At 47.7% G+C, this 13,376-nt stretch overlaps 1 protein-coding gene across 5 annotated transcripts in view; it reads right to left on the bottom strand.

The window, feature by feature from the left end:
• OSBP2 (oxysterol binding protein 2) overlaps window positions 1-13,376 on the bottom strand; it is a gene marked incomplete at its 5' end in the record, with an annotated part of 155,889 nt that overhangs the window by 104,793 nt on the left and 37,720 nt on the right. Inside the window, one exon of one of the 5 annotated variants that reach the window (XM_083478550.1) lies at window positions 8,134-8,240. The exons of the other annotated variants lie outside the window; for them this stretch is intronic. Of the gene's footprint in view, window positions 1-8,133; window positions 8,241-13,376 lie in introns of those variants that run through there. 5 annotated transcript variants of the gene reach the window in all.

Below are 13,376 nucleotides of genomic sequence, written 5' to 3'. Positions count from 1 at the left end.
GGCACAGGCTGAAAGACTTTTTCGCCAAAGCATGTGATTGACATACTCAACCAATCAGTGTTCTGCAAGAGAGGGCATCCCACAGGTGCTGTCCAAAGTCTGTTCTGTATGATGTCAGAATCAGAACTTTAATGTGGTAGCAATTAAATCCTTTGGAACTCCCTCCCACTGCATAACAGACAGGTGTCTTCTCTATTAGGTTTTTGGTACCTGCTAAATGCATTCCTCTTTCAACAAACCTGCTAAAATCTTTATCCCTGTTGGTATCTGTCTTTGATGTGAATTGATTTTATGTCCATGCCACTGTCGTTTTTAACTGTTTTATATTTTTTCTTTTTAAATTTGTGATTTCTTAGATTTTTTAAAAATATATGTAACTGTTTCGTATCTCTTATTATATTGCATATGCTTAAACTGTTTTTAATTCTGAATTTTTAATTGTTGCAACACGCCCTGGGACTTGCTGATGAAGAGAAGGTAGTTACTTAAATTAATAATAATAATTGCAGCCTTATGGGAAGCAAATAACCATAAAAAATATATGTTCCTGTCCACTGTTTTATATAATATTTGGCTTTTACTATATCATTATATTATTGTTGCAAAGATCCCAGACATGTTTTACATGCCTAAGCAGTGTATATTTTAAATAGATATTTTAAATAGTGGGAGAGGTGAGAAGCAGGGCTCCCTCCATCTGCCCTGCTGTGCCAGGCCAACCCCACTGGGCCTCCTCTTCCCTCAACTGACACCTGGGATAGCCATTCCATCAGACTGCCTCAAAAGGAGAGAGAAAGATCAATCCATCCACTTTGCCCAAAGCCCAGCTCCATTAGGCACCTTCTACCTCTGAACTAGGGACGTGGGTGGTGCTGTGGTCTAAACCACAGAGCCTGGGGCTTGCCGATCAGAAGGTCAGCGGTTCGAATCCCCACACCAGGGTGAGCTCCCGTTGCTCGGTCCCTGCTCCTGCCAACCTAGCAATTCAAAAGCACGTCAAAGTGCAAGTAGATAAATAGGTACCGCTCCAGCAGGAATGTAAACAGTGTTTGCGTGCGCTGCTCTGGTTTGCCAGAAGCGGCTTAGTCATGCTGGCCAGATGACCTGGAAGCTGTCTGCGAACAAACGCTGGCTCCCTCAGCCAGTAAAGCAAGATAAGCGTCGCAACCCCAGAGTCGTCCACGACTGGACTTAACGGTCAGGGGTCCCTTTACCTTTTTACCTTCTTACCTCTGAACTATGCAAGCTGGTCATTAGAAGAACAATTGTTTAAGAACTGGTCTTGTGTTTCTCTTCCCCTCACCTCCCCTCCTCCTTGTGTGGTGTGGGTTTTTATTTAGATGGTAAGCCTGTGAGCAAGAAGGGATTGTATTGCTTCGATTAATCATTTGTTGTAAGCCACTCTGGGAGTCTTTTTGGCTGAAGAGCAAGTTACAAATGCTCTAAATTAAAAAAAAAATTAAAAGAGAGTTCTCATGTGGAACAGGGAAAAAGAGTGTCACGCCCATTACTGCTGCACCTGCTGGTACAAGTTCAACCTGGAATTTCGCCAAAGTGATGAAATTAATGGGTTTGTACAACAATGGCAACCACCAGGAAAGCTCAGAGTGTGTCCAGTTGCTCATTCAGCAGCAGAAGTAAAAGTTAATGAACTATTCTCTCTTTTTGTAATTGATTTCACGAGCCCCCCCCCCAAATTATTTTCTACATTTGGGGGTCCTCTCAATAGATTCATCATTTGGTTTTTTTGCTGTGGCACAGACTTCAACCTTATTGGGAGGAATTACATTTAAACTATAAGAATTTATTATTAATTATAAAATCCAATTAAGGCTTTCTATATTGATAAAATTGGGGCATCCTCCTTATTTGGGGTAGGTTGGTTACTAAAAAACAAACAAAAAAACCAAGTCCACTTCAGTACAAAAAAAGTTGTGTTGTGGAGCCATGAATGGCCTAACTTTTCATTTTAAAGAAAAAAAGACGATTGAGAGGGTAGAATCATGAATGTTCCACAAAGAACTCCATCAGGTGAACTTAACACAGCTGAACACAATTTAACCACACTCTTCCTTTCTACTTCCTTCACTAAACATTCTTTCATCTCACCAATCTCACTAAAGGGCAACTTCCTCACTCTTTATCCTAACCTGCCTTTGAAAATATATCCTCTGGTTGGAAGATTGAACAACTCCAACAAGTAAACTGAGTAAGAGGAGACATGATGATAGAAGCTTATCAAATAATGCCTAAAGGTAAAAGGTAAAGGGAACCCTGACCATTAGGTCCAGTCGTGACTGACTCTGGGGTTGCGGCGCTCATCTCGCTTTATTGGCCAAGGGAGCCGGCGTACAGCTTCCGGGTCATGTGGCCAGCATGACTGAGCCGCTTCTGGCGAACCAGAGCAGTGCACGGAAACGCCGTTTACATTCCCGCCGGAGCGGTACCTATTTATCTACTTGCACTTTGACATGCTTTTGAACTGCTAGGTGGGCAGGAGCAGGGACCGAACAACTGGAGCTTACCCCGTCACGGGGATTCGAACCGCCAACCTTATGATCGGCAAGTCCTAGGCTCTGTGGTTTAACCCACAGTGCCACCCGTGTCCCTAAAATAATGCCTATCACAGAGGAAATGGATAGAGAAAAGCTTCCCTCCTTTCCTAATAACACTAGAGGCCATGGACATCCAAGGAAACTGGGATAAACTGTGCAACTTGCTCTCCCAAGAGGGCAGTGAAAGCCACCAACTTGGATGGTTTTTAAAAAAGGACTGGCCAAATACATGAATGAGAAAGCTATCAATGGCTACTAGCTATGATGGCTCTGCTGTGGCTCCGCAATTGGAAGCAGCAATGCTTCTGAATACCAGTTGCTGGAAGCCGCAGGAGGAGAGAGAGCTCTTGAGCTCAGGTCCTGTTTGCGAGTTTCCCACATGCATCTGGTTGGCCACTGTGAGATCAAGATGCTGGACTAGCTAGCCACTGGCCTGATCCAGCAGGGATCATCCCTGCTCTCGTGAAGGTATAAAAAGAGCAGCCACGGCAGGTGGTCTCCCCACAGCTGAGAGATTGTTTGGTTAACATCCTTTCTGCTGCAATCTCTCAGCAAGCAACCCTGAGTTTTCTCCATCTCCATTAGCAATGTGCTCTTGATTAAGGGACAATGATGCATGGAACATTCTCTCTATGTTCGCCGCCACATTTTAAATACACTCAGGAGTGCCACCGGGACAAATTGCAGCAAGCCCTTTGATGGGCTGCTACACTGATGAGACAAATAAAGTATGCAAACGGGCACTCCAGATGCCTAAAGCTGCAATCTGCAAGTGATATATTTCAAAGTAATTACACTGAAGCCATGGCCTCGGCGGGATCACAGCCGAGGCGGGGCAAGTCACGGATGGAAAGGAGGCAGTGCAGCCGAGCCTAGCAGAGTGCACAGAAGGGCTGGCAATGGGGAAGAATGGGGGGAGGCAACAGGAACCATCCATCGCTCAGGTGGCGGAGCACCCACTTTGCATGCAGAAGGTTGCAGGTTCGATCCCCTATGGCATCACCAGGAAAGGCTGGAAATCTATTTAAGCAATTGACAGAAGCGAGCCAGCAGTAAATCACACCAAGCAAATGGGAGTTAACTCTTTATTAGCAAAAATAGGAGTGTAGCATCTCTGAACAGGAGTGTTAGACCTCATGAGCACAGCAACTGACCTCAAAGCAGGTCTTGCCCCCATGAAGCACTTGCTGAGACTGAAGGTCTGTGTCTCCCAGCAGTTGCCCAAGTCTCTTCCCTCTCTAGGGTTTTCCACAAGCAATCAGAGACTGCATCTGCGTGAAGCTAACTTTTCCTCTGCCCTCTTCACACCTGTCCTGGTTCTGAGAGACACCCGTGATGCTTCACCAGGCAGACTCATCTCTACCTCTTGGGAGTTCCTCCTCTCCTGCTTCTGATTCTGGGCTGCTCTTTGACACAGACTCTCTCTGCTCACTAAATCCTGTTACCTTCTCAGCTTCTGACACCTCCTCGTCCCAGTCTTCTCCCTCGGATCACTCATCGTCATCTCACCACAAATCCTCTGGCCCTAAGCCTTCATCCCTTGGGGGTTCCCCAACTGGTTCCTCCCCCCATCCCCCTGCATCCAACCAGTCCTTGATAGCAACATACTGCTTAATTACAATAGTCTCTAAGCAGTTTACAGAGATACAATAACAAAACAAAAAAAATCAATTAAAACGATAAAATCAACCTTTAATTAAAATGCCTGCTGGAATTTTTTAAAAAAAATATTCTGTAGGTACTGGAAGTTCAACTGCAAGGGAGTTCCAGAAAATTGGCCCTCAATACTAAACACAGGACTCCTGGCAGATACAAGCTGTGCATCCTAGCCACGGGGAAACACTGATAATGGATCCCTCGAAGACCTCATCCATCAAGCACGGATATGAGGGGTTAGGAGGTCCTTGAGATATCCTGGACCCAAATTGTTAAGGGTCCTGTATATTAATGCATCACCTTTTAACCTGGCCCAGTAGCACGAGGGCAAGCCAGTGGAGAGTTTTGAGCACCTGAATTCTATGCTGGCAATAGTTTGTACCAGGCTTCCTCAACCTCGGCCCTCCAAATGTTTTGAGACTACAATTCCCATCATCCCTGACCACCGGTCCTGCTAGCTAGGGATCATGGGAGTTGTAGGCCAAAAACATCTGGAGGGTTGAGGTTGAGGAAGCCTGGTCTGTACCCACCAACAGTGTAACTGCAGTGTTTTGCACCAGCTGGGGTCTCTGGACTATGCCCCCTAGGGTAGCCCCACATTTGGCCCCTGAGCCCACAGTTCTCCACCCCTGGGATACTTGAATAAGCGGTCTGGATCCAGCATCAGGCATCTTCCTCTGCTTCAGAAAAGAAGAGAAGACAGCAATGGATTGCAAGAGACTGTAAGGTCTGCAAAAGCACCGCAGGGAGGCCTGTGTGGGAAGAGAGCTATGGACCCCAAACTGAGCACTTTTCTCCCCACTCCCAGAAACAGTGTCTTGCTTTATTTTGCTTTCTGAGCTTGCGAAATCCACGCCCTGCTTTGTTCCTGGGTGGCAAAAGTTAAATCTCGCCACATCGCTCAAGTATGGAGCTGCCTCAGTCAGCAGTTTGTACTCCCATTACTGCCCAGCGGGGGAAATAATAAAATGGATTTTTATTGCAGCCTCATTCTCTCCCCCACCCCCACCTCCTCACATTGGCTGTGAATATTAATTTTAGTTTACAGCAAGGAGGCTTGTGGGGTGGGTGCCATCACTGCCTTCCTTAAAAATAAACTAGTGTTGCATTTGCCAAGACGACAGGGAAGCACTCAATACTCTACACCTGCTCTAAATGGGATCAAAAGCCCCCATATATATTTTTAATGTGCATTGCCCCTACTAGTACAGCTCGTTACATGCTCTTGGGCTGGGGTGTTGCTCTGGGGGGGTTGCTGTTGGTTTTTTGTATCTTTATTTTCACTCTTGTTGTGATTTATGTGGAAATTGTTCCATTTGGCTGTATATCCTTTAATATTTTATTTATTATGAACACTTTGATATGTTGCAGTTACATTGTTGTTTTTCATGTTGTCAGTCACCTTGAGCATCATTTGAACTGTGGAAATTACTGTTATTTATTTAATTTAAATACCGCCCTTCATCAAGAGATCCCGGAGTGGTTCACAGAATAAAATACAAGATAAAACACAAGAACATTTCCTAAATAAAATTATGTATGTAGGTATGTTATTACACTGAAGTGGAACTGAATTCCGTGCAGAATTCTGTGTGAAGATTTATACAATGTGATAAATCACCACTTGGTTTGGTGCACCCAAACAGATGACCATACTTTGCTTTGTGGAAAGAGAGGTTCAGAAATGGCAAAACATAAAGGAAAGGTAAAGGGATCCCTGACCATTAGGTCCAGTTGTGACCGACTCTGGGGTTGCGGCGCTCATCTCGCTTTATTGGCCGAGGGAGCCAGCGTACAGCTTCCGGGTCATGTGGCCAGCATGACTAAGCCGCTTCTGGCAAACCAGAGCAGCACACGGAAATGCCGTTTGCTTTCCTGCTGGAGTGGTACCTATTTATCTACTTGCACTTTGACGTGCTTTCGAACTGCTAGGTTGGCAGGAGCAGAGACCGAGCAACGGGAGCTCACCCCGTCACGGGGATTCGAACCACCGACCTTCTGATTGGCAAGTCCTAGGCTCTGTGGTTTAACCCACCCACGTCCCTGTGGCAAGACATGCTGAACTGGCAACTGGGTGGTTGCAGAGCCCAAATGAAACTGCTCATTTTAAATTTAAAACTGCCAATGAAGCCCACTGTGACTTTGGCTATGTCCTGAGACCTCCCTTCCTTCAGCTTAGGCGGGAAAGCTCCCGCTGCTGCCAACTTAGTGGGAGGCAACCCGTAGAGCACATATTTTTAAGCTGCCTGATATTTCATTAACGGTGGTAGCTTCATTTTGCTTTCATGCAGTTGATTATTTTCCTTTGTTTCCTTAAATGTTTTTGTTTGTTTTCATTTTGGGAATTTAGCACAAGTCATACCCTCTATTTTAATTTGCTCCTCAAAATGAAGGGAATTGCCTTTAAATAAAAACAAAACAAAACAAAACAAAAGAGAATTGCAATCCATTTGCTGCTGATTCACAGCAGACTTGGTGAGCGTGCGTCATACAAAGCAATGAAGCTCAGCAGGGCCCTATTTGTGTTTATGTGGCACTTCCAAAAAACGGCAACAATACTGCAACTTTAAAACCCAGCAAGGAAGATGATAGCCTTTGTGCATCATAAAACTGGGCTCTTAATTGCAAACACACAAACTGTTGCTCAGCTTTTGTAAACACCCATCCACTACTGCAGCGCTGTTGCCCCCTGCTGTTGCATCCAGGCTTAGCATCCGCTCCCAATTTGTGATCCATACAGAAACTCAAGAGCTAGCCAACCTGTTGCCCTCCAGATGTTGCTGCACCCCAAACCCCAATCAGTCCCAGCCATCATGCTCAATGGTTAGAAATTATGGGAGGTCAAGTCAATTCAATCACAGGTCCCGATCCATTTTGTTTCATGTATAGGATGTGGTGAGCTATTGCAAAGCACTGCAAGGAAGCCAAGCACCCCACCTTTTGCAAACATTCTTCTTTAATAAGGTGCAAAATAGTTCCATTTACATTTTTTTTTGGGGGGGGGTGGAATCTCTGCTCCTTCCCTGCAAGAACAATTACAAATCTCACCAAGCTACTTCTAGCTTTCCCTTAGCTGCAGATTGATTAGTCTGGTACTTCACACTAATATGGAAATGCTGGGGAAATGTTCTTTTGTTTAAACACACATACAAAATAAAACCCTGTCTAGGAATTCAGTCTCCTTCTCTCAAAGAATCAGCAAGGCCACAATCAGCCTACGGTAGAAAAGATCGCTACATTTTTTTCCTGCTGCCTGGGAGGTGGCTCCATGGGTCTTTGTCCTTGCTGCCTCTTTTAATCATAGAACTTCAGAGTTCAAAGGGACCAGGAGGATCACCAAGTCTTTCACCCAACGTAGGGCTTGAGCCCTCAATGCTGAAATTAAAAGTCTCATGTTCTATAATGTTTGGGAAGGACTGGACTTTGCTTTTACTGGCAGGAGGGTGAGCAAATTTGGGACATCTACAGGTATAGGTAAAGGTAAATGGTCTAGTCGCGGATGACTCTGGGGTTGCGGCGCTCATCTTGCTTTACTGGCCAAGGGAGCCGGCGTACAGCTTCCGGGTCATGTGGCCAGCATGACTAAGCCGCTTCTGGCGAACCAGAGCAGTGCACGGAAACACCGTTTACCTTCCCGTCGGAGCAGTACCTATTTATCTACTTGCACTTTGACGTGCTTTCGAACTGCTAGGTGGGCAGGAGCAGGGACCGAGCAACGGGAGTTCACCCCGTTGCAGGGATTCGAACCACCAGCCTTCTGATCGGCAAGCCCTAGGCTCTGTGGTTTAACCCACAGCACCATCCACGTCCCTTTTATTCCCTACAGGTATACACACACACACAAAAGCCCCATTCCTTTCATTACCCAGAGGCCCCAGCTGCAACCCACCCCTCCACATAGACTTTTATAAATAGTCCTTACCTGCTCCAGCAGCTGTAGCCGTGCTGGCACAACCGTGCCACTTGAATCAGTGAGGGCACCCTTAGCTTTAGCTCCTTGCGCTCAGGAAAGAAATGTGAAGGGGATCTCTCCCTCCTCACCCCCTGCCCTCCCCAAAACAGCAGGGTCCCTTTTAAAGGAGAATGTGGATCACTCAGCAGGTCTGGCTAGAAACAGCTTCTAGAAACTGAAAGTTCGTATTTGAATAACAGCAGGGAGAACATCCCAGGGCTTGCAAGATGGTTCTCTCACAGAGAGAGAATTCTGCAGGCACCAAACAGTGCGTCTCAGCTTCTTGGAACTTCCGGAGTAATCCTATTCCGACAGGTTTAGCCAATAAACTGAGGGTATGTATTAGCTAATGCCCCTGAGAATGCTTCCCTGGGCTTCTTGGTCAGCGAGGTCACCAGGCAGCTTATGCCATTGCAACTTCCTTCTTATACAGCCTCCCTCCTCCTTTCCTGGAAACCAGCACAGTGGCCCTACAGGGTGTGGGTTGAGAGCAACTGCTACTGTCCAAAACATCTGGGAGACATCATGTGATTTAGGACCCACCCGTGCGAAATACCGTCATGGCTTCCCCCAAAGAATCCTGGGAGCAGTAGTTTCTTAAGGGTGCTGGAAGTTGTTCGGAGACCGCTGTTCCCCTCACAGAGCTACCGTTCCCACAGTTCCCTGGGAAGAGAGATTGGTTGCTAAACCATTCTGGGAGTTGTAGTTCTGTGAGAGGAATAGGGGGGGGGTCTCCCAACATCTCTCAGCAGCAAACAATGAACTACAGCTCCCAGGATTCATTGGGAGAAGCACAATTCCTTAAAGCGGTATGCAACTTCTTTCAATGTGCACCAAATATACTCTCCCCATCCTGCATTCCTTACAATAAAGACAAATGCAACACAGCCACCTTGTGGCCACCAGCATAATGTTCAAATTTCTATAGGGAGTAACTGTCCCAAACATTCTCACTTGCATAGAAACAGTAAGCCATGTTTTGTAAGCTTTGTAATTCTTACGAGAGACCCAGAAAAAGCTGGTGGGTCCAGCAACCTTTTCATATCCTGGAATATTGCCTGCATGTTATATATTTCTTCTCTCCGGTACAAATAAATTATCACAGCAGCTGCTGCTAAGTTCCAGCTTAATTTGAAAGTAACAGCTGAACTGAGGCAGGGAAATATTTGTGCTATATAACTATTAGGAAGCATTCCAAGCAGGCAAGGTATAGCACCAGAGGCTGTCCTCATTGGGAGAGACTTCTGCATCTTCCAGAAGGGTCACTCTGTCTCAGTAAGAACACCAGTCTTCTTGTATGCAGTGCTAGTATTGCTCAGAGCAGACCCAATGTAATTAATGGATATGACTTTAACTGAGGTCCATTAATTTCAGTGGTTTTACTCTGAGCAGGGGGCCAGCACTGCATACAACCCTAACAAATTTATTACAGAGTTAAACTACAGCTTACACTGTAATGAATTAGTTACACTTTAAAGGCGGCACAGAATTCTTGCATTAGCATCTGTGTTTGTCAAATTTTGAGAAACACACATTCTGTGTGGTTTTGTCCAAAAACATATTTTAGTGTCAAAGCAACCAGGGTCATCACACACTACGAGCAGAATTGTGAAAGCAAATTTTCAGAGAAAAGTAAATAATGTTCCAAGATCTTTGAACAGTCTCACTCAGTTTGATCACATGCTGTTTTAGCGACAGTGCGGTGAAATGGTTAAGTGTGTTGGATTAAGACCTGGGAAACCAGGATTCAAATCCCCACTCAGCCCTGAAGCTCACTGGGTGACCTTGAGCCAGTCACCATCTCTTAGCCTAACCTACCTCACAGGGTTGTTGTGAGGATGAAATGGGAGGGAGAACCAGGTTCACCACCTTGAGTTCCTTGGCAGATAAAGGTCGTATATGAAAGAAATGAATGAATGAATGAATGAATGAATGTCATATGAATGAATGAATGAATGAATGAATGTCATATGAATGAATGAATGAATGAATGAATGAATGAATGAATGAATGTCATATGAATGTTCAGGTAGCCCTACAAGTTGAAAGGACCCAAACAGGGATGGGGTTTACCCTAGCACAGAGCCTCACAACTTTCCCCACAAAACATCAGTAAGCCAACCCCTCTCTTCTCTGCTTGTTTATTTATTTATTTAATTGTATTTATATCCCACCTTTTTCTCCAAGGAGCTCAAGGTGGCGTACATGGTTCCCCCCTCCTCATTTAATCCCCAGAAAGAACCCTGTTACGTAGGTTAGGCTGAGAAAGGCAGTGACTGGCCCCCAAAGTCGCCCTGTGATTTTCATGGCTAAGTGGGGATTTGAACCCTGGTCTCCAAAGCCTTAGTCTGACACTCTAGCCCAGTGTTTCCCAACCGGTGTTCCGCGGCACACTAGTGTGCCGTGAGACATCGGCTGGTGTGCCGTGGGAGGAAGGCGGGCGAGTCGGGCGGTGAGAGGCGGCGGCGGCGGCGAGGATCCGCGTCGAGCCGGGGGCGGCTCCGCGGTGGTGGTGCCGAGCGGCGGGGCAGCGCGCGCAAAAGGGAGACAGCGGAGACAGGAGGCACCGCGAGACAGCGGAGGAGGAGGAGGCCGGCATGTCCGGGCAGCAGCAGCAACAACAGCAGCAGCAACTCCCGCCGCCGCCCCCTCCTCCGCCCGCTATCGCCGCCGCCGCCTCAGCTGCCCTCGCTCTGCTGCCTCCTCCCACCCCGGCAAGGGGGAGGGAAAAAACTTTCGCTTTTGTGCGTCCCTCCCGGCGTGACGCTGCGCGCTGACGTCACGGGGCGGGGCTTTAATGGTGGTGTGCCGCGAGATTTTTTTCCGGCTAACAGGTGTGCCGTTGCCCAAAAACGTTTGGGAAACACTGCTCTAGCCCAGTGTTTCCCAAACTTTTTTGGGCAACGGCACACCTGTTTACTGAAAAAAAATCTCACGGCACACCACCATTAAAGCCCCGCCCCATGACGTCAGCGCGCAGCGTCACGCCGGGAGGGTGTAACTTTCAATTTTTTTCCCTCCCCCTTCCCCGGTTCCTTGCCGGGGAACCTCCAAGTGGGGTGTGAAGCGAGCGTACCTCAAGACCGAAACGCCTAATTCCTAGGGGGAAAGCAAACCCTGTCCTAGCCCATTAACATAGGAAATTAACATATAATCCGTTCCTTCCCCCTCTCGTCTGCCGAGTTGGTCCCTGCCCCTCTCGCGAGACTCGCCGCCGGGTCCGCTCTCGCGCACATAGCCCGGCGAGAGGGCGCCTTGCCTGTGCGCGCGCCTGCGCGCGCGCCAGCGCGCTCTGTACCCCCTCCCTCCCCCTTTTCGGCCCAGCGCGCCGCCTTGCCTGTTCGTGCGCCGCGCGTGTGAGGCGAGCGGGAAGGCCGCGTAGCCCCCCATGCAGGAGACCCAGGAGAGCCCGGCGGCCGCCGAGACCCCCGCCGCTCTGCCCGCCCAGGACGAGGGGCCCGGAGGAGGAGGAGGAGGAGAGCCCGGCGGCGGTAGCGGAGGAGAAAGAGGCGGCGGCGGCAGCAGCAGCGGCGACTCGGAGGCCGAGCTGCCGGACGGGCCTTCCGCGGAGGAGCCTGAGGGGAAGAAGGAGCCGGAGCCCGAAAAAGGCGGTGGCGAGGAGAAGGAGGAGGCGGAGGAGAAGCCGCGAAGCAGCAGCGGCGAGGAAGAGGAGGCCGCTGGTGAGCGTCGGGAGCAGCCGTAACCGTCTTCGCCTCCGGCCGCTGGGCCGCCTTCGCCGCCTCAGGAGCCGCCCGAGGTTGCCGCTGTAGCCGCCGCGGCACACCAGGCAACATCTCCCGGCACACTACTGTGCCGCGGAACACCGGTTGGGAAACACTGCTCTAGCCATTATACCACACTGGGGACTAATCTACACTGGTGAGTTATGACGTTTAAAATGCATTCTGAAAATGTGACACCAGAGGGCGCTGTAGAGCAGCAATCTGTCACCAGTCGCAAATTGCATTGGGAGCTGTATTTTTTAATAGTGTTTTTAATAGCCTTTTCCAGATCAGTGTAGATCCAGCCTGGGCTCTATACATCATACCTGTAAGAAGTGGCTACAGATCTGCTTTGGAGGAGACAGAATGCTTCTGTCTTGCCAGCAATTAACCCTCAAACCTATCAAGAGCCAACACCATCCTTTGCTGTGGAAAGCAAAACTCAAGATGCTCCCATAAAAGCTTCCTGACAGTGCTGCCTTAGGGCAGACATAAGAGAGTCAGGGATCTACCAGAAGACCAATTATTTACAGGAATATTCCCCTTCTACACCCAACTTAGCCTTGACCCTCCCATCCCATAACCATTAACCCCGGGTTCTCACAGGCTGAGAGAGAGAGCAGGGGGCTAACCTTTCCACTGATGGTCTCATTGCCATCCCACACTCCATGCTTCTGTAGTTTAGCTGGGCAAAAAGCAGATTATTGTGTGGTGTTAAAGCAGGACAAAATTGGTGGTAAGCATCTGGTGGAGCACAGAAGACTGGGAAGGTTGATGCATGTCTAAAGCAAACTGGAGAGTGTGTCCACTTATACATGTGCACTTCTGAGAAATATTGCTAAGCACTTTCTGGGAGTTATAAGAACTACTGCCTAACTTTAATAATGTGATGCTTGAGTTTGCTTTCACCCCTCTTCCCTCCCTGCCCCTTTTTCCTTGTGTGACATGTCTTTTAGATTGTAAGCCTGCGGGCAAGGACTGTTTTAACTAATCACACGTATGCCACCCTGGAAGCATTTTTGGGTGAAGAGTTGGAGTACAAATGCTCTAAACCAGCTGTTCTCAACCTGTGGGTCCCCATATGTTGTTGGACTACAACTCCCATCATCCCTGAGCTCTGGCCTTGCTAGCTAGGGGTGATGGGAGTTGTAGTCCAACAACATCTGGGGACCCACAGATTGAGAAAAGCTGCTCTAAACAAACACTCCCAATATAGAAATGAAAGCTTAAAGAAAATGGAAAATAGGAAGGAAACCTTGACCATGTGCAGCGCACAGAATGAAATTCTTAGGTTTTGCTATTTGAAGTGGGGAAAAGCAAACGAACAAAATAAGCCACAAAAGGTTATATGCATGCAACATTTATTGATGAACAGCAGAAAAGATGGAAATGGTAAATGTGTGACACAATTATTAATGGCATCAGTAACAGTGGAAGAGAGTGGATATATATGAACCCAGCACCTGAAATGAACACACACATACATACATA

Source organism: Podarcis liolepis, assembly GCF_965112155.1.
Source record: "Podarcis liolepis genome assembly, chromosome: 15".
In the NCBI taxonomy this organism is placed as follows: Eukaryota; Metazoa; Chordata; class Lepidosauria; order Squamata; family Lacertidae; genus Podarcis; species Podarcis liolepis.
Note: the sequence above shows the minus strand (reverse complement) of the source record. Positions and strands in the feature narration are given on the sequence as shown.